Raw genomic sequence first — 13278 nt, forward strand, 5'->3', positions numbered from 1 at the left:
GGGGTACTTCTTGGAGAGATGAGCAACCATAGGGTGAGTGGTTCAGCCTTCCCCTAATGGTCTGTTATGTAAGTAGGAAGAGTGGTTCATCCTTCTCCTGCCGAGATACAATCATAGGGTGAGTGGTTCAGCCTTCCCCTAGTGATTTGTTGTGTGCAGGGTGAGTGGTTAAGCCTTCCCCTAGGATACCCCTAGCGACATGTAGGCAAGATGAGTGGTTCATCCTTCTCCTGCTGAGACATCCTACCCATGCAGTCTGGGACTCATGGGAAGTACCTCTCATCTGGCTAATGAGTAGGGATAGGGACCATAGTAGTACCGATGGACTCATTGTGTATCTACCATACTCCCTATGCTAGGATGATATTGATCTGGGATCAATTGGAACTGACTTCGGGTCAGTAACAGTGATATAACTCACTCCCTTTTCGAACTGATTTCCGATCAGTAAGAGTGGTATGATACACTCTCTTTATTTGGAACTGATTTCGGATCAGTAAGAGTGGTATGATACACTCTCTTTATTTGGAACTAATTTCGGATCAGTAAGTGTGTATGATACACTCTCTTTATATGGGATTGACTTCGGGTCAGTAGAGGATGGTATGGTACATTCTCGATCACTTCTTCTTCATAGTTCAGCAGAGCAGTGCAGGGCATTGATGGCAGAGATAGTATGGACTGGCAGATGGATTAGCAAATGGAGTTCTCCCTAGTTGAGAGGGAGTGTTAAAATTGGCAACTAGGGCCAAACTCCATGTGGGTCTTCCTATTCATGGCAGCTAATATTTTTCTTGGATTCCTCTCGTCGAGAGGTGTAGGATTGATCTAAAGATCATCCGACTCCAACATGTATTCATGGAGATATGAATTTATTTGTGTTATGTGACAATTTGTCAAGGTCAGCCTGCAACCAAATTACCCCCATCTATCCTTAACGTTTTACTGTAAATAAAGGTGGCCTTCAAGTCATTTGGTCACTCATCTCTTGTGATTTCTTCCTCTCCACTCGTTTGGGTTTTGGTGGAAGGAGAAGTCACCAAGAGTATATGCTGCCCTAGAGGGAGTGCCCTAGGCTCTACGCTGCCCTAATGTAAAAGTCCGAATGCAATCAATGATGTAACCTTAACGTTGTCATGGAGGACAGCCCTTAACACAGTCATGGAGGAGTCTAAGAAAGGTTCCTATGTTGTCCTAAAGGAGACCTTTCTACGCAGCAAGGAGAAGCCTATATACGCTGCCAATGGATGCTCCAAAAGGAGCCCTAGCTATAGTCTTCTTCTCACACAGTTAGACGCAGTCCTAATGAGAGGATATACCCTAGCCGCAGATAATAATGAGGGCTCTTCGCTGTCAAGGAAGGAGCTCTATAAACACTGTCCTAATAGAGGATGATCATCACATTGATAAGAAGGCTTATCGCAGTCATAGGAGAGGCTTTAACACAAGTAAGGAGATGCCCTATGAGCAGTCACAAACTCAGATGTGTGGAACAGGTCTGGATACATTCTTGAATGGATTTGACTTCTTGTTGTTTACCTCGGCATCAATGATAAGTTAACCTCACATGACAAGAAGCAGTATCCTATCTCGGCATATGATTAGGCAGCATACCTGTAGGTGCTGTCTTGTCTCACAATCAAATGGATGGAGCAGAAGGCCTTAGGACCTGTAACAAGAAGTAGTACAGTCTCAGCATAGCTACAGTCTTGGGTGTAAGATCTCGGTGACTAATGCAGTCATGGATGGAGCAGAGATCCGTATTATAGAGGACAGTTTAGGATGCCCTTCTCGGAGGTTTGATATCTCAGATGAGGTACAGTAAGTTGATGAGTGCAGCATAGTGATGAAGTGCAGCATAGTGATGATGAGTGCAGCATAGTGATGAAGTGCAGCATAGTGATGATGAGTGCAGCATAGTGATGAAGTGCAACACAGTGATGAGTGCAGCATAGCGATGATGAGTGCAGCATAGTGATGATGGATGCAGCATGGTGATGGAATCACCTTGGAGAATCCGTTGAAGAATGAGATCTGATAAGTGTGCCTTCACCTGAGTTCAGATCTGCAGTCCTTGTCATCAGAACTATTGTGTCATCTTCATGGTGAAGATCTCAGATGTTTGATCTTCTATCTTGTCAAGTCAAAGTGTTGACTTCAGATGTATATGTACTATCTCTCTCTGCTGAACGATTGAACAATATAAGAAGCTTTGATCAAGGGTTTCCCCACATTGGGGTTTGTCCCTGGCTGGCGCCACATCTTGTGTCCTCTTGTCTTGGCTTGTTTTCTGCGATTTACGTTTATGTTCTATCTGCACTTTACTATCATGCTGATGTGATTGCTAATCTGGAATTGATATTGAGCTAAATAGAAAAATTGAAGTAAATTTCTCTAAGCATAGAACATACCTAAAATTAACAGTCTATGACTTGCATTTGTTAGATTACATCATTTCTGACCCACTCCGTATTCAGACAGGGTTTCATCTCTTCAGAAACAAGCGACAGGCATCACTATATTTGGCATCAGCAATGCCTCGTTATACCTCTGTCCACGGTATCATCAATACATATTCATTCTTCTATGTTCTGTGGCTCACCAAAGTGGATCATTTCAATGGTATGGTGGTATCTCACTTTGACTACATATCGACTTCATATATACCTTCTCAAGAAATCTGCTCAAACCCCAAGATGTGATTCTTTAAGGCTTGTATTCTTTAATTTCTCTAAGTGAAGTCTCCAAGGCTAATTGCAGTGGTCAAATTACAATTGCAGCACTCTCCTTTGCTATGATGTCTAGAATTCACTAAGTATACATATATGACTGTCAGAGAAAATTGAGCCGACCTGTACTAGTCCAAAAGTGAAGCAAATATATTTGAATGTTTCGATCTCATTCTTCAGATTGGCCCGAAGTCTTTTTTTGTTGAAGACTGGACATAAGAGTTTGCAAAATCATTTCTTCTAGAAAGGATCACTGTGAACAAACTAGATTCTTATCTGGCATATACTAATGGCAACAGAAAGATCAGTATTTCTCGTTTGGGAATTCGGTCCTTGGAAGTTAGTTCAATTTGAAGGAATAATATGACACAAGTATGTTAGTAATTGTCAATGTTTTTAAAACCGGAACCGGTGACCGGACCGGTCCACCTAATGAACCGGTTTACCGACCGAAACCGGTCTAACCGGCACTGGTTTGGTCTAAACGAACCGGTTTTAAAAAAATACATTAAATAATTAATTTTTAATGAAACAAAACTATTTTTAAGATGTAAAACCATGATTCCAAGCCAATAGAGACAAAACATGCAAAGTTTGCTCATTTATATACCATGTAAAGGTGAATATATCAAAATGGCACCGAGTGCAATACATATCATCGACAAAATAGCAAAATACATAAGAAATGAGGCTCTAAATGGCCTATAAAGTCCAAAAACAATGCTTCAAGCTATGAGGCCATTGGCCTACTACAAGTCTAAGTGTACACATGATCAATCATCAAGTTCATCACCACTACTAGACACAGGATCATCATCAGGAGCTACATAGACATCATCTGGTTCAGAGGCTGAGCATAACTCAGCTTGATCTGCAACCTCAGTATCAATGCCACCAATGACAATAGAAGTGGACCTAATGGAAGCACGAGTTTGTCGACCTGCATGACTAGTGCCTTCCATTGGTTCTTTGCCTTTCCCTGATGCCGCTACTGATCCTGGTTCTGATGCCACCACATAATCTGCTTCATCCCCTGCTAAAGCCATGTCGATATCAAAATCAGCCTCAAGCACAGGTTCTTCAGTCTCCTCCACCCATTTTGATGTTGGATCAATATCGTCCAACACAATGGGATCTAGATCAGGAGTTTTGCTCATCATTTGGAGCTCCGATTGCATTTATTGTTTACCCCCAAACCATGAAATCCTGAAAACCATTAAGTCTGCTGAAGTTTGAGTGAAATCTAAAATTCTAGTTTCTCCATATGAAATCCAATGAGGTCGAAACCACTCTCAAACATCCTGAGTCATTTCATGGTAATGTTAAAAATTTAAGTAAAAGGATGAAAATGAAAATTAAAGGAAATGTCACTTTTACTTTAAGAATTTAACATTACCATTAATTTCCAACATTGTTAGGGTTGAAACACCCTTAGTTTCCCCCCAAAACCCCTAAAACACAGTAAAAAATATGCTTTTTTAACTTTATGGTGGGCATGCCTAAAACCGGCCGGTTTAGGACAGAACCGGCCGGTTTGATACAAACCGGCCGGTTCCGTCCTAAACCGGCCGGTTTTCACCGGTTAGGGCAAAAAAATGGCGAAATGGCCTTTCCAACCGGGTTTTTTGGCCGGTTTAGACCGGCGGCCTTGCTAACCGGCCGGTTAGACCGGTAACCGGTTTTTAAAAACGGTTTTGAAAACACTGGTAATTGTAAAGTATGCATTGAAGCTTCAATGTCATTTTCGTATGTGGATTGCAGTAGCTTACACTCTGGTGTAAGTTCATCTCAGACAGGGACAATCAAGACAATAGCAATAGTAAGGCACTGTCATATATTAGGCCTGTAGCATCTGTGAGAGAGAAAGTATCAAATTATTCACAAAAGTTAATTCAATGTTCCAGCAAAGAAGAAAATAAGTGACACATCATTCACCAGATCTTAAGCACTAACAATGCGGCTGAAGATATCATCCCCAGTTTTTGTACAGTTCCAAAACCAAAAGAGATAGCAGTCTTATATATTGAAGTAGGATCTTGTCATCATTTGAGAAGGTAAACTTTCTCTAATATGAAGGTTACAAGAATGTCTACATAAAATAATACTGTTCCCGATAAATAGCCTGTGCTCTGTGGTAAAGCTAGAAAGATGACAAAAATAAATGCTTTTGTTTTTGTGAAGGATTACTGTGCAGTCTACATCTTAGATTGTAAGCACATATATGTTGCCTGAAATACAGTACCTTCATCTTACATATTAAGATCATTTGAGCAGATCTAAGCATGAGGATGGCAAGGCCCTCATTAGTGCTGTGTCCGGGATCTAAGCCATTTAGTGTCAGTAATAGCTACATATGTGTCAGATCTTATTATGCAGTGAAACAAGTGGCTCTTGATGCCTTGTGTGTCAAAACAAGTAGAACTGATGATTTGCAGCTAAAGACAGATGAAGAAGGACTGTAGTATTGACAACAGTAAGGGCAACAACTGGTACTTGTTGTAACCCATGAACTACAGGAGCAGCTGGCAGTAAGAGCAGTGGTTGCAGTGGAAGTTTATATATATATTGTACTGCAATCTTGTTCACAATCGAAGCTGTGAACAATACAGTCAGATAGCTTATCTCTTGAAAATGTATCCTCTGTGTAGAAACTACAAAAGAAATTGCAGCAACCTTGATAAGCAATGCAACTCTCCTGAAGCTTTAATTTTGAAAAACAGATAGAAGAAAAAGTGCATGGCACTGTGGAATAGTCTCTTTTGTGAATACCCTCTTCAGCATGAAAGTTCATGTCAGATTCTGTCTTAACAAGTACAATAAGCAGGAGACCCTGATTTTGACATTCGGGTTGCATTAAGTCAGGACCTTGTGGAAAATAGTGTCATAGATATGGACACCTGAATACAAAAGAACCTTCCTTATAAATGAATCAGTTGTCTCGTGAGGGAAGATCGTGATTGAAGGCCAGATGATCACCTTAAGAGGAAGCTATAAAATCCCTGGATTAATAACCAGTTGCAGATGGTTGCATTGTAGGATATTCATAGGGAGCTCTGATCCGGATCTTGGGAGGAGGCCCCCAAGATCTGAAAGATTGAAATGGATCTTGGGGTAGAGACCCCCAAGATCTAAAAAATTTGAACTGGATCTTGGGGTAGAGACCCCCAAGATCTGAAAACTTGAATTGCCATAAGAAAAATAGGAGAATGCCCAATAAACAAAACCACAAAGAAACTTTTATTTAAAATAGTAATGAAAAGAAACCAGCTAGGGCGATGGCAGCTTATCTCTGAGAAGAGATGTGGTGGCTACATGGCTCTGAACTGTAAAGGCTACATTGTGGCGAACAATCTGTCTTTTTACAAAATGTGACTTGTTACTTATAGTATTTTTCAGTTACAATACCACGGGTCAATTCCATGGATGGATTTCACAATACCACGGGCCAATTCCATGGGTGAATTAATACCATGGGTGGATGTCACAATACCATGGGTGAATGAATACCATGGGTGGATGTCACTTACAATACCATGGGTGGATGCCATTTACAATACCATGGGTAAATTCCATGTGTCAATGAATAAGATGGGTGGATGAGTACCATGGGTTGATGCCATTTTCCATTCGGATCATTCCTCCCTCCTTAAGAAGCAATGGTCCCCATTGCGTAAAGTTCCCTCCTCTGAAGCCTTTGTTGAATATGAAGAGCCACTGAAGATAAGGGTTTTATGTGGTTAACCCATAACCATGATGAACGAAGATCCGAGGATAGAGATACCTTGTAATGCTTGCGACCAACTGTGATGATGACAGTGTGCGGCCTAGCAAATGGACTTCGATGAAGTGTGGGTTTGTGGATGACCCATAACCATGACAAATGAAGTGTGGGTTTGGGATACATCTATTGATGATGTCTGATTGATGACCCTCTCGTTTATAAATGTAAGAGGGAGTTGACCTTTTAAAGCCAAAATGAACATCCTAGCCCAAATGCATTATTTCCTGCACTTAAAGGTCTGATGAGAAGGGCTGCTAGTCTTCATATGAGATCCCTGATGTTCTTGATAATCACTCTATCAGTGATATGCCTCGCGGTGAAAGCTCTGAATCAATCTATGGATGAGCCTCTTATATATTGAATAACTACTTAGTGAGATGGAATCCAAGTGTCCTTGGATACTCTCACATTGGCTCAATTGGCAGTGTCATGAATGGAAAGAGCACTTCTAGTGCTATTCAGTTGCTTTGGAAGCATTATTGAGTTTATATGTATATAATAGCAAGTTGTTGAGGAAGCTCTTTAGGGAGCTATTTGGGCATGTACTGATAACCACCATTGTATAGTGCGATAATCTTAAGTGAGATTCATTTCTCAGAGAACACATGTTCCATGTCAGCTCCTAGTATTGGGTACTACCTTATTTTGATATGGTATATTGGAGAGCTACCAAGCTCGATTATTGATGAAGCAGATTTTCCTTCGTAAAGAGATTATCTTCAAACAAAGGCTAGGAGTCATGGAACGACCCTCCTGTGAGGATCATGCTTGAGTTGGACATTGAGCTCTGGTAGCTCCTGGGGTCTTTGGGTACTTATTGAGCTATGAGCGACCATAAGGTGAGTGGTTCACCTTCCTCTATTGGTGCATTGTGTGCAGGGTGAATGGTTAACCTTCCCCTGTGATACCCCATGATGGTTGACATGTGTGCAGGGTGAGTAGTTCACATTCCCCTATCGTTGATGACATATGCATAGGATGAGTGGTTCACCTTCTCCTGCAGATACCCCAGTGAGAGATGCATATAGGCATATGTTGACATGTCGGTGGGACATGGTTCATCATTTCCCCACATGTAGGATGCTCATTCCCTACGACTGGTGGTTGACATGTCGATGGGACGTGATTTATCATTTCCCCACCTATAGGACCCTTCCTATATGTTGACGGTGCTGGACCCGCCAACATATCAAGGGGATCTCCCCAGTAAGAAGTCCCAATCAGACCTCAGACCGTTTGGTGTAGGAGTCCCAGCAGTGGGTCGTAAGGTAATGCCTTGACCGCAGTGTCGCATAGAGACAACTAAGATAACTTTGTCAGTAGTAAGGGTGTCACTGATGCAGAGAGTCAAGGAATGTGTACGAGAGGTTCCAACACTTCGAAGGGAGAGGAAGATGAAGGTGAGTTCTAGGTTGAAAGGGATCAGTCCCAACTCAGCTAGGAACACACCACACAAAGGACATGCACAACTTCCGGCGGAGCAGTCCACTCGGATGCGACAATCACAACATACAAGGTACAATAACACGAACAGCACTCACGGATCAGTCTGAGACGAGTGTGACGGTTGATATAGCAAGGTTCATGAGAAAGGTCTGTCTGATGTCCAGCAGAGCAGTCGACACGGACGGTGACAACATTAATAACATATGCAACACATTAACAACAAGATTCATATAATTGCATACAAATCAATTCATACACAAGTACGTAAGTTAAACAACATATATCATTAAGGCAATCGAAACAGTCCAACTACAATAACAACATATGCATGAAAATGTGTTGGCTCTTATTATATAAAGAAGTGTAAGTCACAATCATACAATACATCCATGTAAACCTGCTAGCCCCAACAGTGGAATGTTACAGCCACATCCACCTGCTCCTCCAAAGAGATGTACTAGCTCCGTGCAGTGGAGAAGCCAAGGCGCGTTACAATACTATCCAAGCCTTCTTCAAGATAGTCTTAGTAGAAGCTTGGCTAACCAAAAGCCTATACAATGAGTTATGAGGGACTATTTATAGCAAAGGGTGGGGTGACCCTTGACATTCCCCTTTGTGATAGTTCAACTACCCTCATGACTCTTCACCTACTCTATGATTGTTACATCCAACTGTTGACACTTGACATGACTCAACATTACAATGCACATGTACTCATGTGAGACAACATGGCTTGAGCAAGCCTTGCAAGACATCACTGACACTCGGTCCGCTGTGGTGAGACCAACTCTTTGACATGCTTGTGATGGTGAAGCTGGTGAGTTGATGCCAAGCTTGGTCGTCTGTGATGGTGTGCATGCACCTCATGGTGACATCTTGCTGAAGAGAGAACTCTTGCTTTCGTTGCAACCGGTGCATTGGTTCGGCCCCTTCATCCAAGTTCCAACTCATCTGCTAACATGTGCATGGTCTTCTTGGGTGCGACTGAACTGGCAGCACACTAATGCATAATGTCCATGTTAATCTTCAAGTGTGTGCTGGTGGTCATGCGCATCAACTTGCCGAAGTACCCGTTCGGCTCCAGTTGGACCTGCTTCTTGTTTTCGCCTTGGTGAGTGTGTTGAATGGGTTGGATTGCATGCGTGCACACAATGACATGCATGTTGCTGAATCCCTTGCATGTGATCAACCACACTGCTCACCATGTCTGCTTCGTGTTAGCTGCTCGGATGGATCTTTAACTTGTTCGGGCATAGTTTCATCCGTGAGCGCACGTTGCGCCCATTGTTGTTATTGATCCTGCTGCAACTCATTCGTTTGTCTGTGCAGCTTCATGTTCTTCCTGAGTTGTTGCTTTAGTACATCCAATTCCTTCTTTGTTACATCTTCTACCTTCGCGCAATCTTCATGTCGCGCCATCACTCCATAGCCGGAGTCTCCAAAGTTGCTTTCATCATCAATGGACCTGCTTGAGCTTGCAACCTTGTTCCGCCTCCGTGTTGTCAACAACCCTCCTCTTGCATTCGTTGCATTTGGTATGCTGTCTTCAGCTGTTGTTCATGATGTTGCTCGCTATGATGTTGCCGCTTGATGTCCTTGTCTACGAACAACTTGATGTCTTCGTGAGTAGGCAAGCTCATAAACACTTGATCGACTGCATCCCCAAGCATGCTCTGAACGGTGTCCTCGTCTCTGCTCTCCTGGAAACCATTGTACCTGTACTGCTAAGAGGCAGATGAACACCTGCGATACCTGGAGACATGGCAACACTCATAGCAAGCAATCTATCAGTCGAAAACCAAAATGAACATGAGAACTGACTTGCAACATACCTGGGTGAATGATCATGAAGGTTGCGCAATTTTGGCTGGGAGGTCGGGAGACCGACTGCCAAGACTGCTCAAGGCACCGTCTAGGCTACTGGGAGGCGGTTGACTGCTGGAACTACGCAACGCACAGTCCAATCTGGCTGCTGATTGCTAGGATTGTGCAATGTGCAATTCCAACTGGGAAGGACTACTGGCCTAGGGACAGATCTGTGCAATTTCTTGGGCCAAGTAGCCACTATCCTCCAGAAATGTGCAAAACAGTCTTGGAGGCCAGTGTCGGGCAGGAATGCGCAAATCTGGAGAGGAAGGTGAGCCTTCCTTTCCCAGATTGTGCAATGCAGCCTTGGTGAAGGCAAAGCCCAGGCCAAGGTTGGCCCGACTTGCCGACAGGCGACTGAAAGCAAGCCAGTGAATGCATCGCGACACTAAGTGATAGCAAAAGTGATTGACAATGCATGAAAAACATGAATGAAAGATTCAGCAAACAGATCAACATGCATGTGGGTGAGGCAGTTCGCCGGTTGGGCGAACGTCCGTGCAAAACAGTTTCATGCATGCGACAGTAGTGAGATAGCAACGAAAACTGAAACAGAGCTAGGACAAGCTAGTATATATGTAAACGACAGCAAGCGTTCAAAGAAATCAAGCAAACAGTACTCCTACAAGCGAAAACACAAAAAGCGACAGAAATGCAGCACAAGGCATGGGAAGCGAGCTTACCCCAAAACAGTTGAGTTGAATGTGCCGACTGCTCCTAGATGTGATGTGGGATGTCAGAACTGCAAGGTTGATGTGAGGAATGAGCTCTGCAACGTCCGGTTGATGATTTTTGATAACATTGAGGTTGTGACGTGCATGCCACGAATCTAGGGGAAGCGACACTTGGTGGGAGGTTTCAGAATTGCTCCTTGCATGTAACCTCCAACTACTAAACATAGATCCCTGAAACAAGGGATGCCTTTGCATGCTGCCTTGGGAGAAGCAGCCCATGCATGCAAGTTTGTTTTGCTCAGTCCCGGAGGGAACTGGTCAACTCAGCTGCACATGCAAGAGACTGAAATACTGCTCGAGAAAAATGCGCATTTCTGGCTGGGAGCTGGGCTAGCTGCCCAAGAGATTTGCACAATTTTTGGGTAGAGTAGCTGACTGTTGCCTAGATTTGCGCAAATCCTAGGCTGAACAGCCTGCTGCTGGGAAAATTTGCGCAAATCCTACTAGGAGGGTTGGCTGGCAGGATTGCGCAATCCTGGAGCCCAGCAGGCTGTCAGAGAGGATTGCGCAATTCCTGGAGGGAAGGTTGGTTTCCCTCCAAAAATGCGCAATTTTCAAGGGGAAGTTGCTCAGCCTGCAGCTGGACCAAGTCTGGGTGAGCAGCCTATGAAGGGAAAAGATCAAATTGTGATCGGCAGGCTGCCTTTGAGCAAGAAAGACACTGAAGCTTGAGGACTTGACGAAGCAAGTCAAGTTGTTGTGAAGGTTGGTAGACCGTAGGGAGGCTCCAAAACAGGATAAGGCAAAATTTTGGAGGGTGGTTGTAACTGCTACAACACTACGATTGATTGTTGTGACTTGTGTTTGTAGGATGTGGTTTATCCTTTCCCTACATGTGATTGTAACTTGTGTTTGTAGGGAGTGGTTCATCCTTTCTCTACTCTCAGTGATTTGCATATGTAGGATGTGGTTCGTCCTTTCCCTACGTGTGATTGTGATGTGTGATTGTAGGATGTGGTTCGTCCTTTCCCTACATGTGGTTGTGAGCAGGATGTGATACATTCTTTCCCTGCTATTGATTCAATATCATCCTACCCATGTAGTCCGGGACACATGGGAAGTACCTCTCATCTGGCCAATGAGTTGGGAAAAGTGGTTAGGGACCATAGCACTACCGATGGACGCATCGGGTACTGTCGTACTCCCTATGACTAGGATGCTTGGTGTTCTTCAACTTGATCTAGGATCAAGTCTGATTGAGGTTTTACCTTTGGACTGACTTTTGTCAGTAGAGAGTGGTAAGGTCTTGTGACTCACTCTCGATCAATTCTTCTTCATTATTACTTCAGTGTTCAGCAAAGCAGAGCAAGCAAAGCAAAGCAAAGCAAAATCGAGATACAGAGATGGTTTACGATGGCATGATGATCAGTGACATAGTTGTTGGTTTGACAAGTGGAATTCTCCCTAGTTGAGAGGGACTGTTAAAATTGGCAACTACGGACAAATTCCACTTTGGACAGCCCCTTTGGGGAAGATAATTATAGCATTAAATTCCTCTTTTCGAGAGGACCAAAATCGATCTAAAGATTATCAAAGTTGGATAAGTAAAAGTGGGTTTTTGAATTTATTTTCCCACACGAAAATTATCAAGGTCAGCCTTATCTCTATATCAGCTCAATAGGTCCAATAAACACGTCTCTTAACCCTCTACTGAATTGTATAAATAGAGGTGACTTTTTATCTCATTAGACACGAAAAAATGAGCTTTTGATCTCAGAATACCTCTGCGATTCGGACAGCGAGGTTGAGGCAGTTTGAAGGCAAGGAGGTCAAGCAGTTTGAGGGGTTTCTTGGTGCTAATTTGTGATACAGGAAAGCCGCAGGCCTAGGGCATCTTCAGCAAAGGCTAGAAAGGCTGTCTGGGCTATTTTTCTTAAGAGCATTTCCATTGCCATATCAGGCCGCTGGCTTAGAGGTAAGATTTGAGACCTTTTGCGCTTGATTTATTGCTTTGAGTTTGGGCCGCAGGAAAAGGTTTTACTTCAGCATGTTTAAGGCACTTGTGGAAGGGCTAATGGGCCAATTTGGGTTCTTCATCTCAGCCACAGTTAATGAGAGAAGGCCGCAGTTAAATCAGAGGACATAACCCTTGCTTAATAGCAGTCTTATGCTCCTACAGGACAGAAGTCTCTCGCCCTATTTGCAGACATAAGTTCGCAGTATTCCTCATCTCATCCACCTGATTTGATCACTCATCCTTGGACTATTTTATTCAGCTATGAAAGCCGCATCATATGGTTCAGGTCTGAGTTTCTTTAGAAGATCAGTTTGAAGTATCTCTCTCTACTGTTGATCTCTGGTTAGGGCAGAATTTGTATGCTATGATTTGAGAACTGAATTACAGACTTGATTGAGCTGTCTCCTTGGTATTTGGACAATGGTTTGAATCATCATTCAGGGAAAGTCAGTTATGACTTTGATTGTACTCTCTCTTTCTCTCTGCTGAACATTTGATTTTGATAATAAGAAGAATTGATCAAGGGTTTTCCCCATCTTGGGGGTTTTCCCTAGCTTGAGCCAATCCTGTGTTCTTTTGTCTTGGCTTGTCTTCTGCATTTATTATCTGCATTCTTTCTTCAGTTACTACCAATGTGATAATGGATTATGTGATTGCTAATGGATCTAAATTGGAATTGTAAATGGGCTAATATGAATCATTGGAGTAATTGTCCTATGCAAAGAACATGTTCAAAAAAATTAAAATAAACCCTAAGTTGTACTT

The 13278-nt window shown here is 42.9% G+C and overlaps 1 protein-coding gene across 3 annotated transcripts in view; it reads right to left on the bottom strand.

Moving 5' to 3' along the window:
• Positions 1–13278, bottom strand: part of LOC149186997 (acyl-CoA-binding domain-containing protein 4-like) — a 252052-nt gene that overhangs the window by 56638 nt on the left and 182136 nt on the right. The gene's annotated exons all lie outside the window — the stretch shown is intronic.

This window comes from Pinus tabuliformis, chromosome 3_1, assembly GCF_031772625.1.
Source record: "Pinus tabuliformis cultivar Carrire ecotype Pingquan chromosome 3_1, CPIR1, whole genome shotgun sequence".
Classification (NCBI taxonomy): Eukaryota; Viridiplantae; Streptophyta; class Pinopsida; order Pinales; family Pinaceae; genus Pinus; species Pinus tabuliformis.